This window comes from Haemorhous mexicanus, chromosome 25, assembly GCF_027477595.1.
Source record: "Haemorhous mexicanus isolate bHaeMex1 chromosome 25, bHaeMex1.pri, whole genome shotgun sequence".
Classification (NCBI taxonomy): Eukaryota; Metazoa; Chordata; class Aves; order Passeriformes; family Fringillidae; genus Haemorhous; species Haemorhous mexicanus.
In genome coordinates this window covers 4,329,394-4,348,282 of record NC_082365.1, presented here as the reverse complement: position 1 = coordinate 4,348,282, position 18,889 = coordinate 4,329,394, and the positions used below count along the sequence as shown (strand labels likewise).

The following is an 18,889-nucleotide window of genomic DNA, read 5'->3' as shown; positions in this document are numbered from 1 at the left end:
TGAACCATCCCCAGACATTTTAGTCAGCTCAGGCTTTTGAGATGTTTTCATTTAGAGTCAAAGGGTTTCTTTCTCCTGGGCAGTGCAGAACCAAGTGAAAGAGAAAGAAAGGATGAGTGCAAATCACTTCAGCAGTGCAGCACAGCTGAGTGGCTGTCCCTGCTCAGTTTGGATTGCAGCTATTGGAATTCAGCATGTTCCCATTGATTTTCCAACATGCCCAAGCTGCACTCCCCATGTGGTATCGACTCAGCTGGGGAGCCATGAGGCAGAGACAGTTAAGAAAATATTTACAGGAGACTGAGCCTTACAATAAATCAGTAATGAACTTGTTTGTCTGACCCATTTATTCATGACCCATAAGTGAGCTTCTGCTTTTTGCTGGAAACGTCTCCCCCACACACAGCCCCACAGTGGTGCTGCAAACCCCCAAAGGCAAAGCAGCCCCTCAGCTCCTCCATCAAAACAGCCCCTCAGCTCCTCTATCAGAACAGCCCCTCAATTCCTCCATCAGACCCTCAATTCCTCTACCAACTTTTCCATTTTCTGTAATGAACACAAGAGAATTTGCATTGTGATTTTTCCTCCCAATCTCTTGATTAACTTCCACTCAGCCAAACACGGGTGAGCTTCCTCCAGCTGAGTTGTAGAAGTTGAATATCTCCTCTGGAGCCATCCTGGGAGAGCTGGGGGTGCTCACCTGAAGAGGAGAAGCTCCAGGGAGAGCTCAGAGCCTGAAGGGGCTCCAGGAGAGTTGGAGAGGGACTGGGGACAAGGGATGGAGGGACAGGACACAGGGAATGGCTTCCCAGTGCCAGAGGGCAGGGCTGGATGGGATATTGGGAATGGAATTGTTCCCTGGGAGGGTGGGCAGGCCCTGGCACAGGGTGCCCAGAGCAGCTGGGGCTGCCCCTGGATCCCTGGCAGTGCCCAAGGCCAGGCTGGACAGGGCTTGGAGCACCCTGGGACAGTGGGAGGTGTCCCTGCCATGGCAGGGGTGGAACAGGATGAGCTTTAAGGTCCCTTCCAACCCAAACCAGTCTGGGATTCTGTGATCTCTTTCCACTCACTTTAGCTCTGGGAACAGCTCTCAGACAAGTTTACACAAGTTAACAATGTTCTGCTTCCTGCAAATGTAGAAGTGTAAAAGCTAAATATTCTTTCAGGTAAAACAGACACCATCTTCCACTCTGAGTGTTTAATTTCAGCTCTTTATAACTCTTCCTCACACTCACATCAAAGCACCCCCAGCACAGGCAGGGGAAGAGGGTTGCTTGTGATACAGCTTTTCTCATGTAAAGACTTAGCATTACAAGGAAGTATTGAATGCAATGCACACACACATTTAAATAAGCGTCTCTGAAGGAAATAAAACTTGTTAAGCTCATCCCATCCCTTTATACTTTTACAGGACCTCTGAAAACTGTTTGATGCTCCGTGGGTCCCTTTCTCAGTGACCTGACACCTCTCTGAAGTGCCAAGATTTTATGAACAGCAGCTGTACTTGCCCAAGTTGCTTCCAAACCCACAAAGATTTCAGAAATAAATGAGGGTTCATCAAAAGCAACATTTTTCCTCGAAGGCTGTTTCCTCTAAACCAAAAGAACACTGACACTTCTTCCCAAATGCCTTGTCTAGGACTTTCAGCAGCACAAAGACACAGGTTCCAGGAGGAATCCATTGAATCATTTTGGGTTGGAAGGGACTTTAAAGCTCATTTTGTCCCACCCTTGCCATGGCAGGGACACCTTCCACTGCCCCAGGCTGCTCCAAGCCCCAGTGTCCAGCCTGGTTTCAGGCACTGCCAGGAACCCAGGGGCAGCCCCAGCTCCTCACTGAAAAAGCTCATCCAAGAGATCATGGGAGACTTTAAACTGTGGTAGAAGCAGAGAAATAAGTGGATGCAAAGCAGTGGAGAATCAGGATTCATTCATCCTGTGCTTGCAAGGCTCTTTATCCAGCTGCCCCTCTGAGTCCAGAGCACATCCTTTCCTTATCCTAACACTCCAATCCCTCAGCTGGCCCCAGTGACCTGCCAAAGCACGAGAACCCTCAGCTCAGCTCACAGAGGGGTTGAGCAAGGCTTTCCTCCTTAAATCTGTGCCTCCAACCACTGCTGAGGGAGGAGGATTCACCTCTGAGCACAGCAATGCCCTGGGATCAGACATTCCTCCCTGCACTGCTGCCACACCTTCTCCAGAAGCTGACTTGGTGTTTGTTTGGGTGACATGGGAACGTCAGGAAGAGCAGACAAGCTCCTGCTCCTTCCCAGGCATCCCAGCCTGCTACCATCAGCCTGCTGGGTGAGCTCAGGAGGAACGAGAATGTGGGACAAGAGCAGGATTTCCTCAAGACAGAAATTAGTGCTGGTGATACTGATTAAGTACAAACACAATGTTTTGTTGATTACTGTGTCCAAAGGAGCTTTTAAGAAAAAAAAGGCAGTTTTCTTAGAACACGGTTTTAAGAAAAAACAGGCAGTTCTTGCCAAGAAATGCTCTTAGAGATGCTCAGCACAAGTGTGCACTAACTTTTATGTAAAGAAAAGAAAAATCCTATCATTTTATAGCTCTCATCTGATGCTGTTTACTGCAGTCACAATGGGCTCTAAGGCTCTTTCCAATTTTCCAGCACAAAGTCCTAATCTGAGGATGTCCTAATGAGGCCAGAGAAATGCTCAGCCCTGGCACAGCCTGGCAGTTCTGCCACAGACCCTGAGGCTTTGGCCAAATCCCCAGGTCAAGGTTTGCAGGCAACATCTGAAGAAACTCTCCCTGTGTAAATGAAGACACACTTTGGCCTGTGGCTGCCACCATGTGCAGAATCATTTTTCTTGGAGAAAAACAAAGCAATCTGCATAATCCTGGCAAGTGGGAAAGGCAATTTCAGCAGTCACATCCAGCATTTTGTGCTGCAATTTCCTAAAGGGTATTCCAGGCAATTTTAAACACACGTCACCTCCAAGAATCAATCTAGCACTGAAGCCACTTTGGCTCTGTGAGGAAGGAATTTAAGGTTTTTCTGCTGGTGCTAATGAAAGATGAGGACAGGGGTGCTCCAGGTTCAGAAAGCAGCACATCCCCGTGGCAGGGAACTTGAATATCTCAAGGCTTCTCTGCCTCCTTGCTCTTCTCCTTTACATAGTGCCTTCCACACATCTTTCCCTTTCCCAAAGGATTTAAGGACCAGTCTCTCCAGCTGGCTGCCCTCTCCTGGATGGAATCAAAAAGTGTTTGATTACTTCCACTTAGATAAAATGCAGTGATCTGCTTTTAATATTTTTTTCCTTGTGTCTGTGTAATCACAAAGGTTCCACTGTGCCAGAACAAGAACTATGAAATTCTAAGGGGCTGCTTCATAATCCTCAACAGAGCTGCCAACTTTTTTTAAAAGTAAAGTTTTTAGCCAAATTGCTTTTTATATATATATTTTACAAAGTTTTAAATTTTTATATTTCTTTCCTGTATTTACCATTGCCTAAATCCTACTGCTGTTCCCTTGTAAACTACTTAATCCCTCTCTTCAAACACGCTGGAAAACATTTCCAAATCTCTTTGTTGCTGAAGGTAAGCGTGTTAAACACAGACTATTTCACTTAGAAGGATTCTTATATAATCTTTTCCTCTGCCTCAAGTCAGGGTCAAATATTTCTTTGCTACTCTCAACCAGTGCTTGGCTGACCCCAGCTACAGCCAGCTGATAATGGGGACTGCACGGTTTTTGTAGGGAACCAGTCCACTCCTTCCCCAGTTAACCATTGGCGTTCCTACAGGTTTTTTTCCCACTCCTGAGATGAGCAAAGGGCTCTGGAGATGATTTTCCCGCCGGGGAGCTGGGAGTTTCCCTCTGGGAGCCCTCATCTTTAAATCGAGGGCAAGGATTAGGATGCAGAGAGGAAAGGCAGAGGACAAGCCCCCCTCGCAGAGGGATTCAGTCGCTGCCAGCGGCGCGGCCGAGCCGGAGCCTTCTCGGGGCGTTGTGCGAGCGCGCTCCCAGAGCAGCCGGGCTTTGAAACTTTCACTGCACATCTGTGCATCCCTGCCTGCGCTCGGCAGCCAGCCAAGCGCTGAATTCCTGCGAGCCCGTGCAGCTCCCACACGTCCACAGCGCTAGGACCCAGAGGGAGCCGGCTCGCCGTGAATCAGAGCGGAGCCCCGAGCGCTGAATGAGGCTGCGACGGCAGCGGCGATGTGAATGGCTCTGCGGGCTGCCCACAGGGGCCGAGGACAGGGGTGCCACGGAGCTCGGAGCAGCCTGGACAGCCTCGGGCAGCGGCGAGCCCGCGGCGAGCAGCGCTGCGGCTGCCAGGTGAGCGAGCGGGGCGGGAGCGGCGGGAGCGGCACCGCCGCACGGCCCCGGTGCGCGGCCAGCGCCCGCTCCGCGCTCCGGAGGAGGCTCGGGAGGGGTGGGATGGGGTGGGATGGGGTGGGATAAGGTGGGATAGGATGGGATGGGATGTCTGTGCAGCACGGAGCGCTCGCTGCTTGCTTGTGGTTTGGTGGAAGCGAAAATCGCATCTGCGAAAGGCAGGTTTGGCCGCGCGCACATCTGGAAGGTGTTGGTGGGGCAGCTGTGGATAAGCTTAGAGCTTGAAAAACATCTTTAGCCAGAGCAGCTTAATCTCAGGGAAATGCAAGTGTTCTTACTCTTTTTATCCAGGTATATGGGAACTTAGTTTTATTTGCATTCTACAGCAGTTGCACCTATATGAAAATTCTTTACTGGCTTTGTTCTGAATATTGAGGCTTTCTTATTTCCTTTTTTCCCCGCCCTGTGATAATTCTAGTCTAGATAAAAACTCCTTTCTTTCTTTACTAATATAAGTAAATAGGAATTCTGCTAAATCAAAGCATGACTGACCCAAGGCAGGATCCTTTCAGCTGCAGACAGAGCAGGGCTTCACCAGAGACCGTGTATCCTCTGGGATGTCCACTTGGAAAAGCTCACGACCTCCCTGCTGCCTGTGTGTAGTGACAGGATGGAGCTGACAATGTTTATTGATTTATAGCTGGTGATAACACTGTTTTAGCTGAGACACTGCTCACAGATAAAAACAGGGACCCCAGGCAGGGAGACAGAAGGAATTTGTGTGCTGAGAACAAAAAGTGTTTGTGCTTCGGTTCTTTCTGCAATTTAAATTCTCCTTATAAAGCTCAAGAAGTTTTAGAAAAACACCAAAAGTGAGCGTGCCTGTCAGGCTGGTTTTCCAAGTTGTCACAACTTGGAAGTTGCATTGTGGCTGTTAGACAGATAATTTATGGATGTTTTCATGAATTAGAGTATCACAATAAGTTTTTGGGGCACTTTTTTTTGCTAAGCCAAACTAAAATGTGACAATTCTCTGCAATAAGACAGAGAGGGAGCTGACTTGTCTGTACATTCCTGCTCGTGGCATTTCTGAGCTAGTTCAGATATTGTGGAAAACAGGCTTTTAAAATCCCCCTGCCAAATGCCATTTCAGGCAGTTTTGTCTGAAATTCAGAGGTTACAACATTTTCTGCACTTTCCCAAGAGATTACAGGGATGGAAAGAAGGGATTTGAACGATGAATCAAATCTATTGGAGAGTTCTCAAGTATGATAAGAAAGACTCTAAAGGCCTTAGAATGTATTAATAATCATAGATATGAATCATTTTAAAACAAATCTCAGCGAGGTCTGGAGAGGAGCCCCCTGACACATCTGTGCAGAACCAGTGATTTCACAGCTTGATCAATCCCAGCCACTCAGCCCGGAGGGATCTGGCCCTCCCTCCCAACAAGGTGGTAAAGAAAGTAACTGTGGCTCTATTTCCTCATCCTCCTAGCTCAGCAGTGCCCCTTTCCCCCACCAAAGTCTGAAATTATATTTTTAGATGTCTTCCTTTAAGTTCAGTGGAGAGCTACAATGAGCACAAGCATCATTTTAACCCATATGCTAAATAAACAATTACTTCCCAGGGTAACTGAGCAGCCCATGAAATAACCACAAGATATTAATTTAAAAAATAGCTTAGAAAAAGACCTAAAATACGTATTCAGATTAACATTGTCAAGTGTAAAATATCTTTATTTAATGGATGTCTAGAACAAGGGTTAAATAGAACACATTAAAAACTAGACTGTTTCAATCAATAGAGTACAGCCCATAAATTTCCCTACTGCTCCATGGCTTTGGCCATATAAATGTTCCTTTAAGCACAGATTCTATTAATTGGCTTTCTGTTTCCTTAAAAAATGTTTTTAGGACTATCAGAATATTGAATATGTACTAATTAGCATTACTGACTTAAATCAAAGGCATGTGGAAAAATACTGGTAATTTAAAGAACTTAACAGAAATCTTTGATTTTTTTTTTTTTTCATCTACATTTTACAAACAAACTGCTGATAAAGAAAAAAAAAAAAAAAGATAAAGGGTCACCAAAACCCATGGTTTCATTCCAAAAGATTCAGAGCTGTAACAGCAGCAGTGAGTGCAGGATTGGTGGGGTTAGAAATGTTTGTCAATCCCAAATGTGGGGCCAATAAAAGCCGGGGAAACTCAACCCCTTCCAGCCCAGCTACAGCAACGCTGACCTCTGCCGGCAGCTGCTCGGGCAAAGGATTTGGTACAAACAAATATTTATTAAATCTCATTCTATTCCCTGAGAAAGGGGCAACAGCTCTTCCCACCAATTCATCTCGTGGAAAGACAGAGAGAAAGAAACTTGTCCCAGGGCAGTGGGCATGGAGAAGGGTCTGGAGCACCAGGAGGGGCTGAGGGAGCTGGGAAGGGGCTCAGCCTGGAGCAGAGGAGGCTCAGGGGGGACCTGGTGGCTCTGCACAGCTCCTGACAGGAGGGGACAGCCGGGGGGGTCGGGCTCTGCTCCAGGGAACAGGGACAGGACAAGAAGAATTGGCCCCAAGTTGTGCCAGGGGAGGGTCAGGTTGGATGTTGTGGAAAATTTCTGCCCTGAAAGGGTTGCCAGATATTGGGACTGAGGGCAGTGCTGGAGTCACCAAACACCCAAAGTGTTCAGAAATGCCCAGGTGTGGCACTTGGGACGTGCCTCAGTGGTGAGCTGGTGGTGCTGTGTGGATTCAATCTTCTTAGAGTCTTCTCCAACCTGAATGATTCCATGCTCCTGTGGGAGCAAAAGGTCAAGCACCAACGCTCCTACAACTGCATTCCTGCCCTGGCCAGAAGGAAATTCTCCCTGTCCTGGGTCTGACCTGGGCAGGGTCACAGAGGCCAAAGCATTTGAGAACATTTCTCCAACCAAAGGCCAGGGACAGATGTCCTGTGGGATGCGTTGTGGCTTTTTCTCTCCCCGCAATGCCCTTTGTGCAGCCCCACAGAATTCATTAAATATTTGTGTGTGTGTGTGTGTGTGGATGTGAATTTATTCACAAAAATTATGTGGTCAAGCAAGATCATGTTTGCTGCTGCCAAGAGATCACAGTATCAATCACTGTGAGTTATGTGCACTCTTGTCTGCCCAGGGCCACTAACACTAAAGGAATTTGGGGGAAGTAGATCTCAGACCCTCAATATAAACCCATCCCAACCCCAAATCCTGGGTGCTGCTGGTAGCTCTGGTCACTGGTTACAAGAATAAAAGGATAAAGTAAACCAAGAAAAGGTGCAGGATGATGAAAGCCTGGAACATTTTCTGTATTTAGAGAAACTACAGAGATTTTGATTTCTAAGTCTGGCAAAGAGATGGCTGAGCAGGGGTGTGAGGGAGATATTTATAGTCACAGTTGTCCTTAAGATGTAGAGAGGAAATGGCTGTTGTCAAAAATCGAGGAGCAGGTATAAATAAAACTGGCAGGTGGCAAAGTCGAGGCAAACAAAACAAGGTGGTTCCTCTCTCTGGGCATGAGGGAGCTCTGGAATTCCTCCCCATGGATATGGCAGGTCACAGGGCTCAGGGAGCACTCAGGCACACTGAGAGCAAAGCTGCTGCCTGTGGCTCCAGAACCACCTCTGGGTGGGAGAGCAGCCCAAGGATTTGCTTCCCACTTGTCCCCCACTCCCCAGCCATCCCCAGGGGCTGCAGGAGGCAGAATTCCTGACCTGCTGCTCTAGTTCCTTCTCCTTGGTGCTTCAGCTGTCAAATACTCCACCTACCCCAGCCCAGAAAAGGTGACTGTGTAATAAATATTTGCTGTGGGTTGCCAGTTCACCAGTTCATTGGTGAAAGAATGGCAAAAGGTGAAACAGCATCCCTCATTTTGGTGTTTGCTCAAGGATTAGGTGTAGGCCAGGGTTCATGGATGTTACCAGCACAGAAAGACACCAGTGATGAAATTTACAGCTCCTCAGGCAAATCAGTGTCTGAGACAATGGAGAAGAGCCTGTGAATCCTGGGGCATCTTGTGAAATTCACTGAAATGGGGAAATACCACTTTATCTCAATGTGGCCTTCATATGGAGCTGGCATCTTAATTGAAAAGTTTTACTGAACTCAGGTCTTTTCTAACAGCTTCCACTAAAAATATTATGCACAAATAAATCTCAAGGAAAAAGTAGCAGGGCAATGCCTCATTAATTACACTGACAATAACAATTCACTCTGAGAACTGCATCACCCTGAGAAATGCAGCAGAGAATGGCAATGCCAGCAGAGAATCCTGGATGCCAAAAACCTGAGTGCATTGGCAGAGCTGGGGAGTCACCAAGGACATCCAGAGCTGGCTCCAGCAGCCCAGAGTCAGAACAGCTCCTGGGAGAGACACTGAGATCACACCAGGGCTGGACAGCAGGAGAAAATCAGCAAAGTGCTGCTCAGTACTTGAAGCCTGCACACAGCTGAACGTTGCCCAGTGCAAGGAGGAATCAGGCCCTGAACACACACCAAGGAGGCTCTGCCATATTATCTAAATTCAAATGACTGCAGCAGGTAGTTTGAAATAACATTTGATGGCTTTTCTGCCATCCTTTGAGCTGCCCCAGCCACTGCTGGCTGAATGAAACACTTCTGACTTTTCCTTATCTTGGAGGCAGCTGTTTATCACCTTTCTCCTTTATTCCCTCAGGCTCCTGCATTTCCAACAATGCTTTGAGATTTTATGGCACAGTGCTTGACACCACCAGATGACCCAAATCAGGATGTATCAGTCACACACTGTTGCTGGGATGGGTTTTATCACATAAAACCCCTGGATGGTTTGGGTGAGAAGGGAATTCATCCCATCCTATCCCCTGCCATGGCAGGGACACCCTCACTATCCCAGGTTGCTCCAAGCCCTGTCCAGCCTGGCCTTGGGCACTGCCAGGGATCCAGGGGCAGCCCCAGCTGCTCTGGGCACCCTGGGCCAGGGCCTGCCCACCCTGCCAGGGAGGAATTTGTCCCCAGTATCCATCTAACCCTGCCCTCTCTCAGGTAAAGCCATTCCTCCTTGTCCTCTCTCATGGACACGACCTCCACATTTCACAGAGGCATTTCCTGGAGGACACAGAGGTGGTGACAATGCACCAAGGGAGACAGTGACAATGCACCAAGGGAGGTGGTGACAATACACCAAGGGAGATGGTGACAATGCACCAAGGGAGATGGTGACAATGCACCAAGGGAGATGGTGACAATGCACCAAGGGAGATGGTGACAATGCACCAAGGGAGGTGGTGACAATGGTGACAATGCACCAAGGGAGGTGGTGACAATGCACCAAGGGAGGTGGTGACAATACACCAAGGGAGATGGTGACAATGCACCAAGGGACATGGTGACAATGCACCAAGGGAGATGGTGACAATGCACCAAGGGAGGTGGTGACAATGCACCAAGGGAGATGGTGACAATGCACCAAGGGAGGTGGTGACAATGGTGACAATGCACCAAGGGAGGTGGTGACAATGCACCAAGGGTGACAGTGACAATACACCAAGGGAGGTGGTGACAATACACCAAGGGAGGTGGTGACAATGCACCAAGGGACATGGTGACAATGCACCAAGGGAGGTGGTGACAATACACCAAGGGAGATGGTGACAATGCACCAAGGGAGGTGGTGACAATACACCAAGGGTGACAGTGACAATGCACCAAGGGAGATGGTGACAATACACCAAGGGAGATGGTGACAATGCACCAAGGGACATGGTGACAATGCACCAAGGGAGATGGTGACAATGCACCAAGGGAGGTGGTGACAATACACCAAGGGAGGTGGTGACAATGGTGACAATGCACCAAGGGAGATGGTGACAATACACCAAGGGAGGTGGTGACAATGGTGACAATGCACCAAGGGAGATGGTGACAATGCACCAAGGGAGGTGGTGACAATGGTGACAATGGTGACAATGCACTAAGGTAGGAGCTCCTTGGCCTGGACACACCAACCAAACCCTGACACAATCCTCCCTCAGTGTGACAAAAACCAAACCTGAACTGACCAGACCACCTGAGGTAGTTCAAGGCTTCTTTAATTCAGGGGTTTTCTAAAACTGAACTTCAACACAGACCATAAGCTGGTTCCAAAAAGGCTTTCCCTCACTTATCTTCCTGGCTCCAAAATCCAATCTCCTGTCCCCATGGGGTCCATAACAATGTGCCAATAAAAGTTCAGATTCTGCTCCCGTTGACTTGCTAGGAATCAAAATCCTAACTGGGATTCAAGCACAAAAGACAGACAAAAACCAACCAGAAAGTAAAACCAGTTCTTTGATTTTTTTTTTTTTTTTTGGGCCTTGGTTGACGTATTATTGACAAAATCACAGAATCATGGAATCATTAAGGTTGGGAAAGACCTCCAAGGTCAGCAGGTCCAGCCTTTCACAAACACCACAATGCCCACTAAACCATAATGATCATTTATGTTATGCAAACATGAAGTTCTTCCAGAATAAAATCAAAGAAATGAATTAAATGAGTGACTAATGGACAAAATGAATCTGGTTGGTAACTCAGGGCTGGTCATTTCTTTTGATCTGCCATATTTATGAGAAATGTTGCTGCCTTAAAGAGGATGCAGTGAAAATTGTCTTCATTAACTTGTTAAATGCCCAGGAAATTTATAATGATTACACAGATTCTGACAGTTCTGACCTCCAATGAGTCAATTAGCCCAGTGTAAATACAGCTGGGAAGCAGAATATGTGTTTGATAACTTTCTACTTGCCAAGTATGGCTTTGCAAGGTGAAAAACCACTATTTTGATTTTTTCCAGTTCTTAATCACTTTGTATTTCCTCTGTTGTATAGTAGAAAGGGGATTTTTTTGCTGGTCTGGTTCACTGCTTCACTTTGGCTGTTTTATTTTGTTCCTGACACAACCATATGTGATCCAGGCTCTTTTTTAAAAAAAAAAAAGTTCTTTAGGAATTTTTGTGATGGGGATTTGCCAGGCACGTCATTGCTACGTAATACTTTGATGATGATACATTTAAGAGCTCTGGCTCACAGAATATATGTTTTTCTATTTTGAAACATAGCTTTTATTCTTTTTCTTTGACGACTTTATGTGCTGGATGAGTCAGGTATGAGAAAAGACCTGTGCTTGTTCACAAAGAGCTTTGCCCTGTGGTGGATGACACAGCCTGCATTTTCCCAGTGCATCATTTCCTGCCCATTATTCCATGATCCTTTTGGGATATTCTATGTCCCAGCACCAGACCAGCAAGGGGTTTGAGGTGGGTGCATTCCCAGAGCCATACAATCTGGTTTTGGGAATGATTTATACCATGATATGCTCACCTTGCTCTTAGAATCTTCTCTTTGCCCCTGCCAGAGACATCCAGCCCTTCACCTGGTCATTCTCCTGTGCTGAGAGGACATTGAAGGGCTCTCTCTAAAAAGGAATAAGTTGATTATTCTTGTTTCTGCTCAGTGTTAGCAATTTTCTCCATTTCCCTCAGCAAAACTGATCACAGTAACTGCACTTCTTACCTGGGAGGAGAAAGTACATGAAGTGTGTCAAGAGGAACAAGTCAGCACAGATCAAGCCCCTGAAGTGAGGTGTGGGTTTATTTTCCCTGTCAAAAATCTTTTCCACCCCTTCTCTCCTTACTGGGGAGCAACCTGGTCCAGTGGAAGGTGTCCCTGCCCGTGGCAGGGGTGGAATGGGATGAGCTTTAAGGTCCCTTCCCACCCAAACAATCCTGGAATTCCATGGTTGGTGTTATCAGTGCTCTGAACATTCAACATCCACGTTTTTGTTCTGCCTGGATCCAAACACTCCCTGCCCCAGTCCCTTCTGCCAAACCTTCCTCTCATCATTTTCTCAGGCACAAGCTGTAAAGAGGAGAGTGCAAAGGGTCACTGCTCAGCCTCACATTCCAGGACACTTTATCTAGGCCAAAAGTGTGAGTTTCTGGTTTTGGCAAAGCATCCAGAATCCAAAGCATCAGAGGGAGGTTGATCCATGAGCTCTCCCTGGGTGCACGTTCCTGGTGCTGGGCAGGGCTGTTCTAGAGACCATTTCTTTATGTCTTCTGAGACAGAAAAGTGTGTGGCCCTTTCCTTCTCATTTCTTCCCTCCTTTTTGAAAGCAAAGAAATTAAAAAACCATTTAATGACCTGCACAATTTCTCCCCTTTGTTCAGGGTTTCAAATTTTAAAAAGAATTCCAGTAATTTGAATTCAGTCTTCAGCACTTGCTCGTGCCATCACTTGAAAGCCAAAGGAAATACTTTCTGTGAAAATAACACATCTCCAGTGCCACAGGAAAACTGATGTGAGGCTTAAAGTTTAGATTTGAAGTTCATCTCTCTCCCTTTGAATTTGCAAAAGCTCATTTCCAAGTGACATGTATTAAAACTCTGGCATTGTGCACAGAAATGAAATACACACCTAATCAGCAAAACTCCCCTCTGGTTTTCATTTTAAGCAAAGGCAAAAAATGATCTTCTAAGGCTTAGACCTTGATTATTGCTTTGAACCTAATACTAATGCAAAGAAACCCCAGAGAAAAGTTGAAAGATGCAAAATTCAGTCACAATGGGCTTCTTTAAAAAGATGGTTCAGTTAGAAATCTGCTAGACATATGTTATTTTAAAAAACAGAATAAAAAGCCAATTTTTTTTGTGTTAGACAATGTAAAATTTTCATGTATTCATCATCTGATGAAAATTGTAGCAAAAATAGGCAAATACCAAGGAAAAATTTATTCCTATTGCCACAATTATGTCAATAATCTGTGGAGTCCCACTTTTCAACAGCATTTAATATTTTCATACTCCAAATCACATCTGGCTACAAATGTCATCTTCTGTCTCCTCCCACTCCATCTTCATCCATATTTTCTTCCTTCCAGTTCACAATAAAACTGCTTTTTTGTAACCACACTGATTCTTCCTGACAACTGATTCACCACAAAAAGCATTAACAAATAACACTGTAATAAATACAAGGTGCACAGCAAATATCCAGACAAGGAAAATACTTGGTTACATATGGGGTTAAGTGTTATAATGACAGCTAATTTCAAATATATCAGGTTGTATGTACTAATTAATATTGGCACAACCCCCACGGAAATTCAGATTTGGGAGTTTTCTGGATGTGTTTTGTGGAGCTACAGAAGGTGTGAAGCCTGTGGCACCTGTGTTCATGTCCTGCTGCAGAAGAGTGATGGATTTTTAAGTGAAATCCAAATCAGAATTATGATTATGTGGGAAAAGGAGCATGGAATTTATTACAGAACCATTAAGGTTGGAAAAGACCTCCAACCTCAATCAAGCCCAACCTTTGCTTGAGCACCACCACACCCATTAAATCACTCTGCACCCCCTGTTGTGACCAGTGCCCCACAGCAAAGGGCAAACCCACACCCCAGGGCTGAGGGGTCCCAGCAAGACCTTCCCAGAGGATCCCAGAAGCTGAAGGAACATTCTGGAAGCTCTGACTCGGCATTCCCAGAATCCTTGTGAAACCCAAACACTGGCTTGGACAGAAAGGTTCAAAGGGTTTAGGTGGGAGACTGGGAAGGAATTCTGCCCTGTGAGGGTGGGGAGGGGCTGGGATGGGTTTCCCAGAGCAGCTGTGGCTGCCCCTGGATCCCTGGGAGTGCCCAAGGCCAGGCTGGATGGAGCTTGGAGCCCCCTGGGACAGCAGGAGGTGTCAGGGCTGGAGCTGGATGAGCTTTAAGGTCCCTTCCAACCAAAGCATTCCAGGATCCCATACTGATTCTCTCCAATGCTGGGGCTCACCTGAGGCCCTGCCACCTGCTCTGCACACCCAGCCAGGTGAGGAAATGTCCAATCCAGCTGCAGGGCTTGCAGCCAGATGTTGGTGCTGCAACTGCAGCCCTGCTATCACTGCTGACTCACCCTGAGTGCTGCTGCCCTGGGTCACAGGAGGACTGTGGCTCGTTCACTGTGACATCAAATTCAGCTGTTAATTGTGCTTGGAATTTCTGATATTACAATGGGATGGGATAGCTACACATGACAAATATCAAATATTCATCAGAGCAAGCAGTTGATACAATTGTGCAACCATGTGCGTGCAGGGAAAATGATGATTCATTTACAGATGTGCTGCTGATTTTTCATCACTGCACACAACCTGGGGCACATCAGGAACCAGACAAATGTTTAAACTCCACCGTTATTTTCCACTAGACAAACTCTTGTAACAAGTCTGACATTTCAGCTCCTCTGAAACAGTTTCTGCTGGGATGTAAGAAACAAAACCCACAGAAATATCCTTCTGGGATTAATTCTCTGAACATAATGACCTAACAGCCTACTTGCTTTACTCTAAAATACTGCAATTTTTGGTGCTAGTACTAATAGCTGCAAGAAGTTGGTATTATTTATCTTTCTAAAACCTTCTAAAAAGTTGTTTTAACTCCTGGAGGCTGCAAATTTTCTGTCCCAGAGACAAGGCAGCACTGCAGCATCATTCTGAAGGAAGAAATGTGAGAGGGCAAGTGTCTTGTTCCAGCCTGTTAATCTGTACATTGCACTGGAACCTGCTGTAAGCCCAGGGAATGGAAATAAAAGGAAGCACTGGTGAAAATCTTCAAATTATTGCAAAGAACAGGTTTTCAGGAAGCAATTAACTGTCTGACTGGGAATACCCCTGCTTTTTATTTGATGTCAAACCCATGGGTGGTATTTTGAAACATTTGATTGAGCTCAGTCAATTAGCCTTGATTATGGTTTGGCTTTTCCCTCGGAATAGGCTGATCCATAGGGAATGCCACTCATACCAGCAGTGAGGCAGAGCAGGATGACTCAGCTGATTAATCAGCTTTCTTTTCTCCTATTAAGAAGCAAGACTTTGGCTTCCCCAGCTGCTGGAGTGATCACTATCGAGCTCGTGTTGTAACTCCCCCAGCTTTGCTCACCCCTGACTCACATTCTGGGAGAAGGAAAGTCACCTGCACCCCTGACTGCTGGAGTCCTGGATGAAAAAAACCAAAACCCAGCACCTGACCTGTCAGAGAATCATGGAATTACAGATCCCACACTGGTCTGAGTGGAAGGGACCTTCAAGCTCATCTCATTCCACCCCTGCCATGGGCAGGGACACTTTTCACTGGACCAGGCTGCTCCAAGCTCTCCCACACCTCTGGGACTGAGGGACACACACAGCAATGCTGCACCCAGGCATTTCTGTTCACCATAAAGTCCTTGTTTGCAGGAGAAATGCTCCCATTCCTGTTGCCCTCTGATTGAGATTTGTCCCTAATTTGGAATCAAGCATAATTCCCATGGTTTTGGGTTCTGACAATTCCTTCCAGACAAGCAGGTACTGAATTCTCACCTGTATTTTGCCAAATAAATCTAATAACTTTTTTAGAAACACAGCACAGGATCTGCAGATGAGCAATTTTTCCCAATCCAAAAATTAGATTAATTTATTAAATAAGTTAATGGAAGAAAAAAGACAAAGGCTACTTGTAAAAAATCTTCAGTAAACACAGAGCCTTTTTCTCTTTCTTTAATAGGTAAATGGCACAAAACACAGCCAGGGTACAGTCACAGTGTGTAATCATGGTCGTGAAATGCCTACAATGTAAATGGACTTAATGACAAAATGAAACAAATCTCAATTAAAGGCACAATGATTCCAGACAGGCAAAACCCATCACTCTCCCAGCTTCCCACTCACATCTCCAAGCATGGAAAGGTTGCCAGCTATGGGGAACAGTTTAGAAAGTTAATGACAGTACAAATGGGATTGACTGGAGACTGTAATCCTGGCTCTGGAAGCATTGCCAGAGGCCTGACATGAAGGAACAAGTACTATTTCAGGCAGACTGCAAAGCCAAGGCAAAGATTAACATCTGTCAGAATCAGCTACAGATGAGATTCTTATTGATCCTTGAATGTCACAAGAATTTAGCAGGGCTCAAAGGAACTTTAAAGAGAATAATCAAGTGCCTGTGGATTTGGTTTGTAAATCTGAAGTACCTTTCCCACATTTCAGCTATTTTCTTTCACACAGCTGTGTGTGATGTAGCTCAGTGCTACAAGGCAGAAGAGCAATTTCTTCCAACTTAGTCAGTGTCAAGCTTAGTCTTGCAGGAAAAGCAGTGGCAGGGAGCAGTTCTGGTGCTGTTACCAACATCCAAGACAGCTTTTTGTGTTTGGACTGTGCTGCTGTGGATTTTGTTCCTGCCTCAGCCATATCTATCCCTACTAACAAGATTAAGGCTTTGCTCACATTCTTCTAATTAAAATGCTGTAATTCTGAGAAGAGATTCCACGTCTTCTTTTAGCAGGGTAATCAGTACATCTGAGAGTTCAAGTTACTATTTTTTAACATCAAAGCTTGCACAAAGATAGCTCTCTTCCATGCAGGCCATGACTTTTTATCCACACTGGTTTGAATAACAAGCTCCATTTTGTACTGGGATCAACATCATCTCCTCCAAGGAAAGGCTGGGAGAGCTGGGAGTGCTCAGCCTGGAGAAGAGAAGGTTCCAGGGAGACCTGAGAGCTCCTTCCAGTGCCTAAAGGGGCTCTGGGAGAGGCTTTGGACAGCCTGGACACAGGGAATGACTTCCCACTGCCAGAGGGCAGGGATAGATGGGATATTGGGTAGGAATTGTTCCCTGGGAGGGTGGGCAGGGCCTGGCACAGGGTGCCCAGAGCAGCTGGGGCTGCCCCTGGATCCCTGGCAGTGCCCAAGGCCAGGCTGGATGGGGCTTGGAGCAGCCTGGGATGGTGGAAGGTGTCCCTGCCAACCAAAGGCTCCCAACATCTCGTCCTGTCAGGAGCACCTGTGCATTTTTCTGCAGCACTTTTCCCTTATTAAACTGGAAGAAGCATGATCTGAGTGGAGCTTGTCCAGGGAAGGGAATGGAGCTGGGGAAGGGGCTGTAGAGAGCTGTGGGGGCTCAGCCTGGAGCAAAGGAGCTCAGGGGGAATTTCTGGCTCTGCACAAGTCCTGGCAGGAGGGGACAGCTGGGGGGGTCAGGCTCTGCTGCCAGGGAACAGGGACAGGAGGAGAGGGAACAGCCTCAGGCTGGGCCAGGGGAAGATTGGATATTGGTGAAAATTTCTTCACTGAAGGCATTCCACTGGTGACCAGAGTGGAATACCTGGAAATGTTCAAAAAACATGCAGATGTGGTGCTTGGAGACATGGTTTAGTGGTGGACATGACAGTGCTGTGTTAATGATCTGAAAGGTTTTTCCCAGCCTTAATGATCCTATGGACTTCAAGTTATATTTCACTTACCAAGTGCAGCCTTGACATTTTATTTACAAAGTTTTTAGTTCTGTAGCTTCTCCTTGCTATATGAAGGTGCCACTCCACAGACTTCAGAAGCCCCTCCTGCCCTCACTCCTTCCCCCTATTTTCTCTAAGGTTGTGACACAGCACTTAGAGACAGTTTTGTTTGATCAGCTCCTGCAAGGCTGTTTTGGTGAATGTAGGTTGAGGAAACTCATTACAGCAGTTTAATCCTCCCAGTCCAAGAGCTCCCACATTCACTCCACTGACTGTTCTCACTGGAAATGGGAAAAAATGGTTCATATCTAATATAACAAAAGGTAGCAAGGAAAATAATATGGTGGTAGACACAGGAACAGTAATCTTCTAATCCTGGCTTACTTTTATAGGAATTCCCTAATTTCCAAGTCCACATGACAGGGAAGTCAGTGAGCCCCACAGAAAGATGAAGGATGAGGAGTTCAAAGATGTCCAGTGCTATCAGTGATGTGTTGCAATTCAGGGACTCAGAGCTGTTCAGACTCAGAGCAGGGCCAAAGAGAGTTCTAGAAAATGTGACAGAAACACTCAAGGGCACTCAAGGGTTTAAAGGAAAAAGAGGCATCTTTCCCATTATCATTTGTACTGAAGCAAAAATGCTTTCAACCACCAGATGATGCCAGAAAATGTAAAGACCCTTCAAATCCTCCTCACACAAGTGAGTTGCCAAACACAGATTTATAAGAGCTGCTGAGACTGCCAGGTCAGTCCAACTCCCTGTTTCCTGTTCTTAAGCAAAGGTTGCTGAACTTCATTTAAACTTCTTTGCTCTCTGTTCTGTGTAAGAAGGATTCCCACAGCACAGGACAGGATCTGATCTCTCCCTTACAGACACTCTTCTGTTGAGCTGTCCTTTTGCACAGAGGGTCTGTGTGGCCAGGAGAGCTGATAAATGTTCAGAGACATTTATTCCAGACACAGCTGCAGGCTCCCAGCAAGGGAGGACGTCCTGCATGCTGCATCATTCACTTCTCTGTGTGTTACACCCTTCAAGCTTTGTGTGAGGTGAGGATATTCCAGAGCTGTCAGGCTCCAGAGGTTCAAGATCCAGACAAACAAACCCCTTCCCACACTGAAATGTCACCTTAAATTTCATTTCACCTTAAATGGCTGAGCAGGGAATAAAAACCTCCTATCCTAAAACATCCACAGCAGCTGCCTCCCCTCAGACTCTGACATAACACAAGGATGGAAAACTCCTACTCCCCACTGCTGGCTGGGTCTGTGCCCAGCAGCCCACAAGGTCCAGCTGAA

General features: G+C 46.3%; 1 protein-coding gene and 1 long non-coding RNA gene across 3 annotated transcripts in view; one reads left to right on the top strand and one right to left on the bottom strand.

Annotated features, from left to right (window-relative positions):
• LOC132338411 (uncharacterized) overlaps nt 1–18,889 on the bottom strand; it is a 57,444-nt gene that overhangs the window by 24,535 nt on the left and 14,020 nt on the right. For both annotated transcript variants that reach the window (XR_009489444.1, XR_009489443.1), the window contains exon 3: nt 11,664–11,757. This is a non-coding gene — a long non-coding RNA (uncharacterized LOC132338411). The remainder of the gene's footprint in view (nt 1–11,663; nt 11,758–18,889) is intronic.
• NGF (nerve growth factor) overlaps nt 3,725–18,889 on the top strand; it is a 28,076-nt gene continuing 12,911 nt past the window's right edge. The window contains exon 1 of the mRNA XM_059867873.1: nt 3,725–4,308. The gene's annotated coding sequence lies outside the window, so the exon portion shown is untranslated. The remainder of the gene's footprint in view (nt 4,309–18,889) is intronic.